The 14,305-nt window shown below is 40.6% G+C and overlaps 1 protein-coding gene across 1 annotated transcript in view; it reads left to right on the forward strand.

The window, feature by feature from the left end:
* Positions 1–2,603: 2,603 nt before the first annotated feature.
* Positions 2,604–14,305, forward strand: part of GPR87 (G protein-coupled receptor 87) — an 85,397-nt gene continuing 73,695 nt past the window's right edge. The window contains exon 1 of the mRNA XM_086944909.1: positions 2,604–2,720. The gene's annotated coding sequence lies outside the window, so the exon portion shown is untranslated. The remainder of the gene's footprint in view (positions 2,721–14,305) is intronic.

Genomic DNA, 14,305 nt, shown 5'->3' on the forward strand with positions numbered 1-14,305 from the left:
CGAAGAGCTTCGCATCACTGTGGAGATCAGGAAACAATCAGTACAGCACTCCATAGCAGTTATGTCCACCCTGGAAATGGAACCCTATCTAACATACGTAAACTCGCAGTTTGAACGTTTTTTATTAACGAGATTTAGGTTGAACATTTTCCATAGGGTGGTAGCATTCCCTAAAAGAAACAGCTGGGATGAATGTTTAACTCTTTGACCATGCGACGAACTATCAGAACAGTCAACAATGCATACTGTTTTGTTTTGTAAATTCTATTCTGCTCACCGCAAACTTTGGCTAATCCCTCTGCTTTGATCCTTACATTTTAGAAGATGTCGCCCTGCTATGTTATGGCTACAATTCTTAAATTCGGCTCACGTGTGTAAAGTTGTTAGCACCTTCTTAAAATGCATTTTTAAGCATAGGCTAAACCTTTAAAATAACAACCTCTAAAATTATTTGATAAGACAATGATGATCTTTTACCAAACTGAATCTTAATCTGTATTGTTACATTTTATAAAATGTCTGTACACTTTTATGGTTCTCTTTGTAAAAATTAAACCGAATAAAGATTTTACTACTACTACTACTACTACTATAAATGTGCAGCACCAATTTCTCTTTTCTCATGTGGTGCACAATTTCACATATGCAAATATGGGATTTTAGAATTAAACTTTTCAAATGTACGCATACATATTTCTAAACCATGTTAGATTTCATTAATTCTCCACACACATCACTATTTTGATAAACATGATTTGAATTATTATAACACCTGAATACATCACATTTAACCTTTTTATTGATACACATAAGATTAGAAACTGAAATGTTTTCTACTATGAACCTATATTATTTAATGTATAGGTTTCCATCTAACCTACAGTTTTTCTGCATGCTTTACGATGCAGTAACTAGGGGGTATATTCACAAGAATGTGTGATATCTACCGCAAGAGTACATAACTCAACTTTCAACATCGCAGCCTATGGAACGAAATTACCCCGTGGCAACGTGGAATCCACAACAAGGTGGTAGCATGCGATAGACATCAGATAACGTGGCAAATGTCCGTGTGAAAATCAACGTCGCACCGCAAAAACGCGGTATACGAAGGCAAAAAATTATGCAATGAGGCCAACTGCGGGACAAAAAGTAGCGAAAACCAGCCACAGGCCTGCTAATCCCACACGTTTGGCAGGACAATGCACCATAAAAACCCAGTGGAAAATACACCAGAAACAAGCCAAAGCACGTAGCAACATGGATGCACCCTGCCCCAGCGCAGAGGCCTACTCAAATCCCACAACCCCCAGAGAACACCAGCAAGGAACAACGGGGTCGGGGAAGGCCAAGGAGAAGAGGGAAAGGAAGATGGAGTGCAGACCACAGGAAAACAAGACCAGCGTCATGGAGGTGACAGAACACTACCAGCAACTGACCCACTAGAAGAGGAATCCAGCAACCCCAGTCACAATGTACACTGCCATACAGCCTGCATGCAAATTAGCACAATGTGGCAACATATATGCCAACACAAAGACAACACGCACCTACCCTTCACATCGCAGTGGGACGCACAACACCTGCAGCAAAGTACATAATACAACACATCAGTGATGCCGGAGAGGACCACCACACCGTCAACACCGATGCCTTACAACAAACCATCGATATCCCATGCAACCCCCCACCAGGACCCGAACAGCCAAGATACACAGAGGAGAACACCGAGCCTGCAACAGACCAAACAGCAGGAAGCACCCGCAAGCACGGCTGGCGCATGATGCAGGTTTGTCACTTTTCTCTCAAAAGTGTCCAAATCGTTTTATATGTCAGTGAAATGATTCAGCAGTTTATCTGCTTCATCACAAAGAACCAATTGACAAAGATGAGCGTGGATGGCATTACTGCACTAACATGACCAGGCACATTCACATAGCAATTTGTGTGTAAATAAATGATGCATCTCTTTTGATATTACGAATGTTCTACAGCAGGGAAAATGTGTCTGTACATGTTTGGACAGCATTTTGCCATCCCTATCTGAAGCAATAAAAAATGAAACGTAAACATTTTTTTATAAGGCGAATCAAAATGTGCGTTTCGTTTAAACTCTAGTTTCGTGATTTCCCCTAAACAGAAACCGCCCAGTTTTCCAAAAATATTTTGAATGAAGAAAGGCGAATCTGCTTTATATTCAGAGGCATCGATAATAGTGCAGCGAGTGCAGCGGTACCGGACCCAGGGGGGTGAAAGGCCAGTGCACCTCAATTAGGGCTCCCTTGCACTGTGCACTACTGGGCGAGGGGGCATTTTACTTGTTTGCTTTAGGGACAATGGCACCCTTGCTACTTCACCGTTCATATGTCTACTTTTTCAGTTCAAACTAGGAAAGAAATGCCCGTCGCAACATCTAAATATTACTTTCCTGAAATATGCACTCTAGAATTCCCTTATTCTGCCTGAAAGGAAGATTGGCGATGGTAGGACGGAGTAAACACATTAATAACACAGACGAAGCCCGGTGGCGTAAAGCCGGTAGTTAAGCGTGCTCTCCTCGTGTCGAGATCATGTCAGAACCTGTTGGGCGAGGCGCGGTTCTCCCGTGATCACGCGGGCAGTCGCTATCAAGGGCTGAATTCAACACGCAACATGCTCCGGAGGGCTCCTGGACGTTTCTAAGGCGAGCTTGTATTCCTTCCATCGTGTGACACGTTGAGGTGGGTCTCTCTGGTTCTTAGTAATGCCTCTTGTCATGTTTGTGTCGGGCCTTGCCACCTGGTTGGTGCGCGTGACACTGGACTCGCTGTCTCTGTACCGAGGTAAATGCCTTCTTTAATGAAAGCCTAGAACACCTTCAATGTATTTGCCATAAAAGCCGATTGATTTTTTTTAACGTGCTGTCGTTGTACATGTAATACGGTCCTTTTTGCGATTATGAGCACGAGTCCCTGTTGTGTAGTAGCTCTTCGAAACGCGTAGAACTTAAGAATGATCATAGGTCACTAGGGCTATCGCATATTATAGATATATCGTTAATTTATTTTATATGTATGTATTTTTAGCAAATTGTCTTACGGGCAATTAAGACGGAGTTCAGTTGAAAATTAATTGAGTTGGGGGTCACAGTGCCTTAGGAGCCCGTGGTGGCCAGCATTGCTGAATTGCATGGTAGTCGAAGAGCAAGGTGAATGAAATAGCCTTAATTCCAGCTCGTGCATCTTTCTTCCACTACCCTACACTTCTTTTGCCTTTAGCTCACTCTTTTTCTACACTTCGTTCTCCCTGAGTTACTGGTTTCGTATCTTTCTCTTCCTCCTTTCTCTCTTTTATGCCTTTCCATCTCATGCTCTGGCTGAAAGTTTGATGATGGAAAATAAGTCCTGGGCCCTAAAAATGAGTGACAAGTCCCACCACCTTCTACCACCGCCACAAATTAGGCACTGACTGCAGTGTCCTTTCGGAGACAAAATACATGACCTGAAGAAGGGTAGATCTAGTATTACCTAATGAGGAGTCCAGGCTCCATTCTGTGTTCCTCTGTCATTGCCCCTTTTTAAACAAGTCATTGGAAGAATGGTCACCTAAAAAGTTTGTTATGTATGAGTATTTTGATCCAGGGGTGAAACTGTTTTGCCCTCAGCGCTAGGGTTAATTTCCTTTTATAGTCAGGAACCCTGAACGTCCATTGGCCTTCCTTGTGTGTCTGTCGTCTGAAGGCTTATTGTTGTAGTAGCTGCATGGTGAACACATGTAGGTTCTTGGCAGGTGGTTAATTTGGGGGGGGGGGCAGATATAAGTATTATTTTATTACATTTGTAACTGGTTGTATATGTGCTGTACACAGGGCTCGAGTCGGGGTACCACGGTGGTGGACGGCGTCCCCCCACTTATTTTACTGGGAGCGCAATAACTGGGGCAAATGGAGCCACACATTCACTCTTTGACCTCTCTGTGGCGAGATCGGAGCCCATTCAGAATGCTGCTCACGCGCTGGCTTCTCTGATGCAATCGCATCTAAGGGGTGAGCGAGGGGAGGCAATGAGTCTGATGGTGCAAGACACCATTTGTGACGTTACTTCCTGTCGTGACGTCAGCGTCCCCTCACTTCTTCTTTTAGGATTTGTGCCCTGGCTGTACACGTTCTACTATGTACATTGTGACATATGGTGCAGGCTAAATTGAAATTATGAATTGTCCTGTGGTCCAAGCACCAGGAAGCGTGCAAATCACTTTCATGCATGAAATTAAAAAAATTAAAGTAATAGACATATAACTGATTTAGAACGTGTTGCTGAATGCAGCTGTGGGAATAAATATTCGGCATTTCCTAAAGTAGAAATAATTCTAGTCCAGTGACTATTTGTGATAGTAAACGTAGGCTGTATGGATAGTACTCCTTGTCAAACATCAGCCCTCAATGACTAGTGTATACAAGGTGTCTCCTGGGTAGATCAAGTTTTTCTTGGAGTATTGCTCTCAGTGTGTCTTGATTGTATCCTTGAAAAAGATGAAGTCCGCTGCACTCCTTGGTAATGAAAGGATTTTAAACGATGAATAGGTGTGGTTCAATCCTTTAGGGTGCTCAGGGTGAACCCCTTTCTGTCCGGGAGGGGCAGAGTATCAATGAGAGAAGAAATAACTTACAGGCGTAAGGTGAGGAACCTGAGCACTCCTGTGTGCTGAAGAAAGCAATTTGCACAATAATATTCAAAAAGAGTTCAAAGTTTTATTCACTTTGCTCTTTCGCAAATGTAATTCATCCTTCTGAATTAGAACATGTTCATTTGAATAAACAAAGTTTGAATTAAATGCTGTTTGGTTATTCCATAATCAATCCATGAATTGGAATAATTCAATGCATTAAAGTTGTAAATGTGAACATCCCCGATGCATTTCGAGCTAGAGAGCTCTTCTTCAGGGGGTCAAAGTGTTCTAGGAAAGAGGAGGAGAATCCAAAGTTACTAATCAGGTCCCGAGTGAAAAGCAAATAGACAGATAAATGAGGGTGAAATGGTGATTGAGGCTACTACTAGCGAGTGAAACAGTGACGTGAGGGATAGGTAAAAAGCGAACAGGATTTGAAAAAACGGTCTATAAATAGTGCGTCGAGAATATTGAAGGAAACCAAAATTCACCAAAGGTAAATGATTGTGAATGTAGCACATAAAAGTGGGGAATATGAAAAACATGCGTGCATGCAATTTAGTGCTTTATTGAGAAACCTCAAAAGTGGAAAAAGATTGAAATGGCGTGCCAATGAGAAAAATTAGAGCAGCGTTTTCAAGAAAAGATGGCTTTACAACGAACAAAAACTGGCGTGGCAATGAATTTAAAATGTGCTCATTGGTGATTTTAGTGTCCCCTCGTTAAAAAGGTTGTGTTTGGCCCGTGCAGTCATGGAGCTTACCAGGAATATAACACGGCAGACGCGAAGAATCCAAACGCTGTAAACGCGGAGAAGATACTGCCCGTGAAATGCGGAAGTGTTTAAAGAGTATACGCATGTGTAGGATGAAAGTAAGCAGGAGAAATAAAAAGTGGACTAAGATGAGGGATCGCGAACCGTGGGTGAGCGAAGATGGTAGAATAAAGTTATGAAAAAAAGTGTGAAAGAATAAATAATAAAAAAAAATAAAAAACAATAAACAAAAGGATGGATAACAGAGCATAAAAGTGGGGAATAAATATATAGATAAATGGATGAATGCGGGGTGCTGGTGAATCCTGTACCTGAAAATGAAATGCATGTGGACAACAGTATGGATGTTTACTTACTCGTGATCAACAGGTGAGATGAAGACCGAAAAAAGGGACAGATTACCAAAGGGTTAAAGAAGGAATGTGGAATCATAGATATGCATTGTAGAAAAAATGCAGTGTAATGGAGTAATAGGTGAGATGGTGAATGAAAAAATGTGGAGGTCTAAAAGGTGTATGATCAAAGTAAAAGATAGTGTAGATAGAAAGGTGTGAATCGACGGTGGAGAACAATGGAGTGTAATATGAAAGTAGGAAGGAAGGAAAGCAGAGGAAAAACAAGAGTATGAAAAAATGTAAAGGTCAAAAAGGTGTATAATAAAAGTAGAATATAGAATGGATAGAAGGGTGTGAATCGAGGGTGGTGTAGGAACATTGGAGAACAAAGGAGTGTGATATAAAGGTAAGAAGGAACGAAAGCAGAGGAAAAGAACAAAAGTATAATTTAAATGCAGTCAAAAGAGAAAACCAACAGGATAATAGACGAATGTACATATAGGTCAAAGGAAGCTGCTAAATTGCAGATGGTCATTGAGTCCTTTAGGGTGGGCAGAGCCCAATTTGAATATCCAGTACAGTTCTCTCTGAAGAAGATATTTTCTTGGGTCTATGCCTTCTGGTTTGTTGGCTACCTCAAGGACGAGGAAACAAATTTGACTTATGTTGTGGTTCTGTTGAGTGAAGTGGGAAGAAACACAAGATTTTAAGATTTTGTTTCTGATGTTACTCCGGCGTTCATTAAGTCTCGTTTTGATTTTGCGTTCGGTCTTCCCCACATAGGGTAATCCGCATGGGCACTTCAATAAATACACAACATTGGTAGTATCACATGTGGCGTTAACTTGTAGCAGAATTTGCGTGCCTTTGCTGGGATGAGTGATGCTGTTTCCCGGTATGATGTTGTGACAATTCAAACAGTTGTGACAAGGGATAGTTCCTTTGTAGGTGGGCGATTGAGTGATGCGAGGTTTTATCATTGTTCGCAAATTTTTAGAAAGTTGGTATGCAAAAATTGGCATTTCATTAAAGATGGCATTATAATCCGGTTCCAGTTGAAGTAACAGCCAATGGTAATACATTTTTTGATCAAGTGACTTTTGGTGGAAAATTTGGAAACGAAAACGTTTCGTTGTTCATTGGAGGTTGTTTTAGCTTTGGACTTGAGTAGAGTAGATCGATCAATGCTGGTTACTCTGTCATGCGCGGTTTGAACAATGTGGTTAGGGTAACCTCTGTTGAGAAACTTGTTCATGATGATGGTGCTGTCTTGCCTATAGATTTCATCTGTAGAAGCTATGCGCTTAGCTCGCATGAATTGTGAGTACGGAAGGTGTTTTTTGAGACTGGGTTGATGAAAACTTGAATAGTGGAGGTAATTATTGCGATCGGTAGGTTTGATGTATATGGCTGTTTCCAATTTGGTGTCTTTGATGGTGATGTCAATGTCTAGAAATGAAATTCTAGTCCGGTTGAAATTGTGAGTAAATTGAATTCTGTCATTTATGGCATTGAGATGATTGATGGCGAAAATGAGTTGTTGTTCAGTGCCAGTCCATATTAAAAAAATATCATCTACGTAGCGATAGTAGATTTTGAGATGGTCTTGCCAATGAGGAATGGACAGAATGTGTTGAGTTTCAAAATCATGCATGAACAAGTTTGCGTACGATGGGGCAGCACAATTCCCCATCGCTACGCCTGAGAGTTGAATGAAAAATTTGTCTTGATATTTGAAGTAACTGTGTAGCAGGGTGAATTGGATGAGTTCCATCAGAAAGACTTGTAGATCAGGTGGTTTGTTGGTTTTAAGTAGAGCTGTTTCTATGGCATGAATTCCAAGATTGTGGGGGATGGATGTGTAGAGAGAATTCACATCTATTGTACACAGTATAACAGGTGTTTGATGGTCAATGATGATATTGCTGATTTTGGACAAAATGTCTGTGGTGTCTTGTAAGTAGCTTTCCATTTGGGTAACCGTAGGTTGAAGATGTCGATCTATGTAGGTTCCAATGGGTTCATGAATGGAATTGCATGTACTTACAATGGGTCTGATTAGTAACTTTGGATTCTCCTCCTCTTTCCTAGAACACTTTGACCCCCTGAAGAAGAGCTCTCTGGCTCGAAATGCAGGGGGGATGTTCACATTTACAACTTTAATGCATTGAATTGTTCCAATTCATGGACTTGTTATGGAATAACTAAACAGCATTTAATTCAAACTTTGTTTATTCAAATGAACATGTTCTAATTCAGAAGGATGAATTACATTTGCGAAAGAACTAAGTGAATAAAACTTTGAACTCTTTTTGAATATTATTGTGCAAATTGCTTTCTTCAGCACACAGGAGTGCTCAGGTTCCTCACCTTACGCCTGTAAGGTATTTCTTCTCTCATTGATTGTATCCTTCACATTGTCTGCTCAAACTGTGTCGTCGCTAACAAATCCCCATTCATTCCCCACCGATAAGCACACACCTACTTTTTAACATCTATCTTCAACTGCTATGGAATTCTAATTCTATAATAGCTAAATATTGTAAAAGTCTTCATAGGAATTAGCCATGACAAGCTGCTGTGTAACTCTTGTATACAGCTGAAGGCCCATAGGAGCAGCAAACCCAGCATAGGTCTCAGCAGGGCTCCATTTGACACCAACTCTAGCTTTCCTTTACTCTAACATGCACCAGGTTTTTAACCCCTTCGCTGCGGCGGCTATTCCGCCGCAGCGCTAAGGGGGTAGGGCGGCCGCGCGGTGGTCACGTGCTTGTGACGGAACCGCTCCGTCACGGCTCGCGGGCGAGCTGTGCTTGTGACGGAACGGTTCCGTCACGAACGCGCCCGCCCAATGGAACGCGCCGCGCAGGCGCGCCGAGTGGGCCGTGACGGAACCGTTCCGTCACACGCACAGCTCACCCGTGGCTTGTGACGGAGCGGTTCCGTCACAAGCATACAAGGGGTTAAAGCTTCAGCTCTCTGTCACTCAGCAATTCACTATGTCACTCACCCAGAGTACATACAGACACTCACAACCCAAGAAACTGCAAAGACCTAACAATCCAGAGCCTCAATTTCAACACCAATGAATTGCAGATTTGTCCATGTGTTAAATAGGCCCAAGAGATCTTGGGTCCTCAGTCCAGAAGAAACCTTCTGATGTGGAATTAATTTAGCCATAGTGCTCTCAATAATACTAAGATGGATGTTTTGCTGCTAGGGCCTGGCCATTAATTGGCTAACAACTTCCCTTAACCAACTAATTATCTGCTTTTTGGTCATCTAGCATTCTCGAAAATTAGTGGGACTCCCCAAATTAACTCAGTGATGCAGTAGAAACATTCATGACTTGGAGGACTTTATCAAGCTTTGTGTTAGATGTCTTCAGACCTACACTTGATGGTATGGACAAGTCATTTAGGGGTCGCTAGGGGTTGCTGTTGAGACCCCTGGCTTGCCCCATGCGCTGGCACTGCCCCTCCGACCACTGGTCTCAGAGGTAGCAAAAGCAGTTGCAAGAGCAAAAGATAAACAGTCTCCTGATGATCCCTGTTTAATGTCTGCTGCTCAGACTAGCATCCACTTCTATGAAATAAATTCAGACTGGCAAATCACATTCTTTAAAAAAAAGGACAAAGTAAAATAGGAACACACATTGGTAAGCAATGTATAATTTTTCATAATCTTGAATACATGAAAAATAATTTGTTTCACCAAAACCTTCCCCTTTATCCTTAGCAAGAGTGACAGTGCCTTTCTAGCTGTAATCAATCAAAGTGTTTTAACAACGATAACAAATACTGTTAGCGAATAACATAATTCATAGTCAGTATATATTCCATTTAGATCAATAGAAGTGGACATAACAACTAACTTTATCTTTTTTGAAAGCCTTTTCCTGTATTGTATGAATATATTTTCCTTTTTTGATGTACACTGCGGGAAGCAATACGCCACCACCGTTTTTGGTAGACATTCTTTTGGTTTATAATGTTAAATTGTTCGTGTCACTATATCCCTACTTGAAATGAAAACAAATGCATTTCCTTGGCATATCATGCCAGCATCCCTATTGAAATACAACGTGGACCTAAAACAGACATTTGTGTTAGAAACTGATGTGTTATTATATTAGTTCTCCAAACGGTAAAAGGTCACATGACTTAATTTCCTATGATGCCATTGAGGTTAAAGTATTAGTGATGTCAAATCCGCACCCTCTGACATTTTGGTGCATTGTCTTCCATGCTTGATGGTGATGCAGAATTAAGTCCCTGATTTAGAGTTTGGTAGATGGCTTACTCCGTCACACATGTGACGGATATTCTTTTACCAGATATAATGGATTTGTAATATGGCGGACAGGTTATCAGTCACATATGTATATCCCGTTTGCCAATCTCCAAATCAGACCTGATGTCAACTCCAAAAGTGAACCAAGGTAGTGTGTAACATGAAGGACTACCAGCTCCCCACATAAAACAAGTACAGGTCATCAATAAAGCAGTCGGATGGCAGTTTTTTGTCTGGAAAATGAGTAGTCCAGTATCAAAGCTTAGAAGTTCCCTCCAGGAGGTCCTAGCAAAGCATGGTGTATTATTGCACAGGTTTGCATCTCAGTTCTTGGCACTTAATATTCCATCTGCTGCTTTGAGCTTAGATCTCCTGACAAGTCACCACTGGCTATTTATACATTTTGTAAAAGAACCAAGAGTAAGCCTTTTTTTCAGTGCAGGCATCATCAATTGTTTATTTTTGCATGTCTTTCCGCAATAAATCTCTATGCTTTGGACAGTGGAGAATGCAGGGTAGGCAAAGGTCAGAAAAGTTGAATAAGTTAGACTATGACTGACATTGAGTGAGAAATTGACAAAGGTAACTCTGAAAAAATGTGTCCATACTGCAACCGAATCAAGTGTGTGTGCGCTAAAATCTGAATTTCATTTTTAAAACTGGGTCCCTAGCATGCATGAAGTCAATGGCACCCACTAATACATCTGTAAGTTGAAATAAGTAAAACATACATTTCATACTGATCTTGGAAGCTCCCAATACAGCTCTTAAATTGCCATTCCAACAGGTTTTCAGATTTCTCTTGTTTTAATGGAATAATTCTACAAACTTGGATGTTGTCCCTGCTTCTCATTGCCATTCAAGATAGCAGATAATGTGCTGGGAAATGTACCAAGCTATTTGAAAGCCAATGGATCAGTCAACATAGCAATGAACATGCCGATGTGGCTTAAAATACACCAATTGTATCACATGCTATGAACTGCCCATCCATGTGCCTTAAAAAACACCAACCGTATCACATATGCATACAAAATACTCTATCACAGACAGTATGCACCCAATGTTAACTACAAATACGTTTAGCTGTTCCAACTAACCAAGAAAGATATGGACATTTTAACACAATACAGCTCACCATTATATGAAAGAATATATCCATCATCACCTTTACCACCAAACATGCCTCTCTGGATGACACTGTGAAAAGTCCCTTCGAAAGAAAGAGGCAGCAAGTAAGTAGAGGAGCTTCATTGAGTTCATAGTTACACGGAGGGAGCCTGATAGCCAACTGCCCCGTTACTCCAACCCAAACAATCTTCACTGGAATTCTTTAATGTTTTAACAACATTCCAAGTAAACAAGATGCACCACATCTCCCTTCCTTAAATATCAACAAACTGAGCACTTGAAAATACTTAATGCGATAGTCTAAGAAAAGAACATTGTTAGCAAACAGCGATACAATAAAGTAAATAAGAAAAAAACAATAAAGAAAGAAAGAAATGGAGTCCCACTAAAACCCACTAAAAGTACATAGAATTGGCATCAGTACCTTACAAATCTCTCTATCCATTTGAAAGCTCAACACAAACTTTTCTGGGGCAACACATGTTTAGTTAAAGGCAACTCTTTTGCCTTTACCCCACTCTGATCTTCCATATTCTTGGTGAGATGTGATGGCCCTCTCATTATTTATTTTGGGTTCCACACATTACAGTCATGTAAAAGAACAGTACACAAATGTATCTTTCTAACATGCAATGGCTTGGAGAATTTTGTTAGACCTTTGCTACTCCTTTACCTGTTCCTCACACGCACCCCTCACCTATACACAAACCTTTTCGAACAGCACGCTGACCATCTCTCCCATCCTTATCCCAGGATTGGCAACTTTCTACACTCTAGGATAACAACACTCTTTATTTTTTATCTCTAATGACTTTACACAGAATCTTACCTTGAACACTGTGATGGGTAGCGAGATATGTCCATTCTAATTTACCTACGGCTCTCTTCCAGTTGTTGTCATGAAAGAGAGCCAACTGCAATCCTTCCTTCAGTGTTGTATTCTACCTCTCAACGAATCTGTTACTCATTGGATAATAAACTGCTGTGTTTATGTGCTCCGCAGAATTTGTCTCCAAAATAATCTTTCATGGCATGAGATATGGCATGAGATATAAACTGTTACCCATTATCAATTCCAGTAAGCTTAGGTATGCCTTTCCTCTCCCTCAACTCTTCTAGAGACATGATCACATCAATCACAGTTACTTCATTAGTAAAAAACAGTCAACAAAAGCATACTTGGGAGAAGCACCTAACACATGTATTTGTAAAGGGCACATTCACCCATAGGCATCTTGGTGCTGAATAACAGATCTTTTATTGTTACCCTACTCAATAATACTCATTATATTGGGTGAAAGAGCTTTACAATGATGTTGTTACACCAGAATACATTTACATAGCGGTCATTACAACGCAAGTCGTTACAATGACTTGTGCTGGATGGCGCTCTAAACTAAGGAATAGTATGATTTACTATTCCATCACCTTCCCTACTGTTACACACACTGGAGTAGGAATAGTAAATTGTACTTTCCTAAGTTCAGCACCTCTAGCACAAGTCGTTGTAACGACTTGCGTTTTAATAACCGCGATGTGACGTACTGCGATGTAAATGATCACGTTGTAACGGCATACATTTATCATATTGACCTCAGATGGATGAAAAGGTGAGTGGACCCACCGGGATTTGAACATGTAATCATGAGGTCGAACACAGGCCTCCACTGTGGACGTATTAATCCACTGAGCCACAACATACAGCTTATTCATGACTTTTACAGTCATTTTTATTAAATCCAATTTTTTTCCATGGAAAGCTCTTTGATCTGTTTCTACTGAGAAAATTCCACAACTTTCTAAAATGTATCCCTCCACGCACATGATAAACAACCTCTTATGCTTCTTTTAATGTCATAGTTCAACCTTGTGGTAAGAAATTTTAAGAAATGGGTGGGCCTGCACTCCTACTGTAGTTGCATCAGTATGTATAATGAGAATAATCTAAAAGTTAGTCAGAATGTATGCGTGCATTGCAGTGGGAGGGGTACCAGATCCCCTTGTTATAATGTGTTCAATTGAGTCCTTGGAAACCAAGGCCTATGCACAGCACAGCTATCAGGTACTAATGCCTCTACAAAAATGTGTCACAAAGTCTAAATCTATGTTAAGAACACATTTATTCATATGTTACTCGTGTATTTTCATTCAGAGATCCAAAATTAACATGAATTCACAACAAACATATACAAGTGTCAAAAAGGAATTCAAACAAATTTGATGCACAAATATAAAGCAATTATATCACTAAAACAGCGATGCATAAATTCACAATTGTCAAAACTCAAAATAACCCGCCCGATTTTCACAATGTCTTTACTAACCCTCCATTGTTTGCCCACACCCGAGCGGAAAATTTGAGAGAGTTATTGAAAACAACTACCCCAAAACAGCAGACCAAACAATTCAAAGACATGCGTAAATGCCACAACTGTGGGCAATGCGGCAATGTTATCATAGGCACAGAATTTCAACATCCTAAAACTGGGAAATCCATATCCCGGACACATACCTCAGACTGTTCTACTGAAAATGTAATCTATGCAATCAAATGCCCTTGTGGATTAGTTTATGTAGGCAGGACCAGCAGAAAGATTAAAACGAGAATAGTAGAGCATAAAAGTCGCATCAGAAATAAAAACATGAACTCTTCACTGGCAGCGCATTGGATCAACACCGCGCATACTATCCCGCAACTAAGATTTACCATTCTGGAACATATCACATTACACATTGGCATGGACATAAACACCACATTAGCACGCAAAGAAACTGAATGTATCAAAAAATTGGGAACCGTAATCCCAGGGGGTCTTAATGACCATTACGAGCTATTGTGTTTTCTATGACTTATGACCTGTAAACATTTAGATTGCAAGGGGACTTTTGCATTCTCTATGAATTTAACATCATATCTCACATTCGTTTTTTCAGTTTTGAATTTATTGTATCTCCTGGCACTTACATTCTCGTTATTGTCAGGACTTTTCTAGCACTATGCTCCTTTCACTATGACTCATGGTAGTATAGAACCCACATAGCGCAGTTTTCACATTTTTCCGACTGCGCCATTTTGGGACAGGTTAGTGAGTTTACTTAGTCCTATTTCTATGACGATTCACGG

This window comes from Lissotriton vulgaris, chromosome 11 (assembly GCF_964263255.1).
Source record: "Lissotriton vulgaris chromosome 11, aLisVul1.2, whole genome shotgun sequence".
Taxonomy (NCBI): Eukaryota; Metazoa; Chordata; class Amphibia; order Caudata; family Salamandridae; genus Lissotriton; species Lissotriton vulgaris.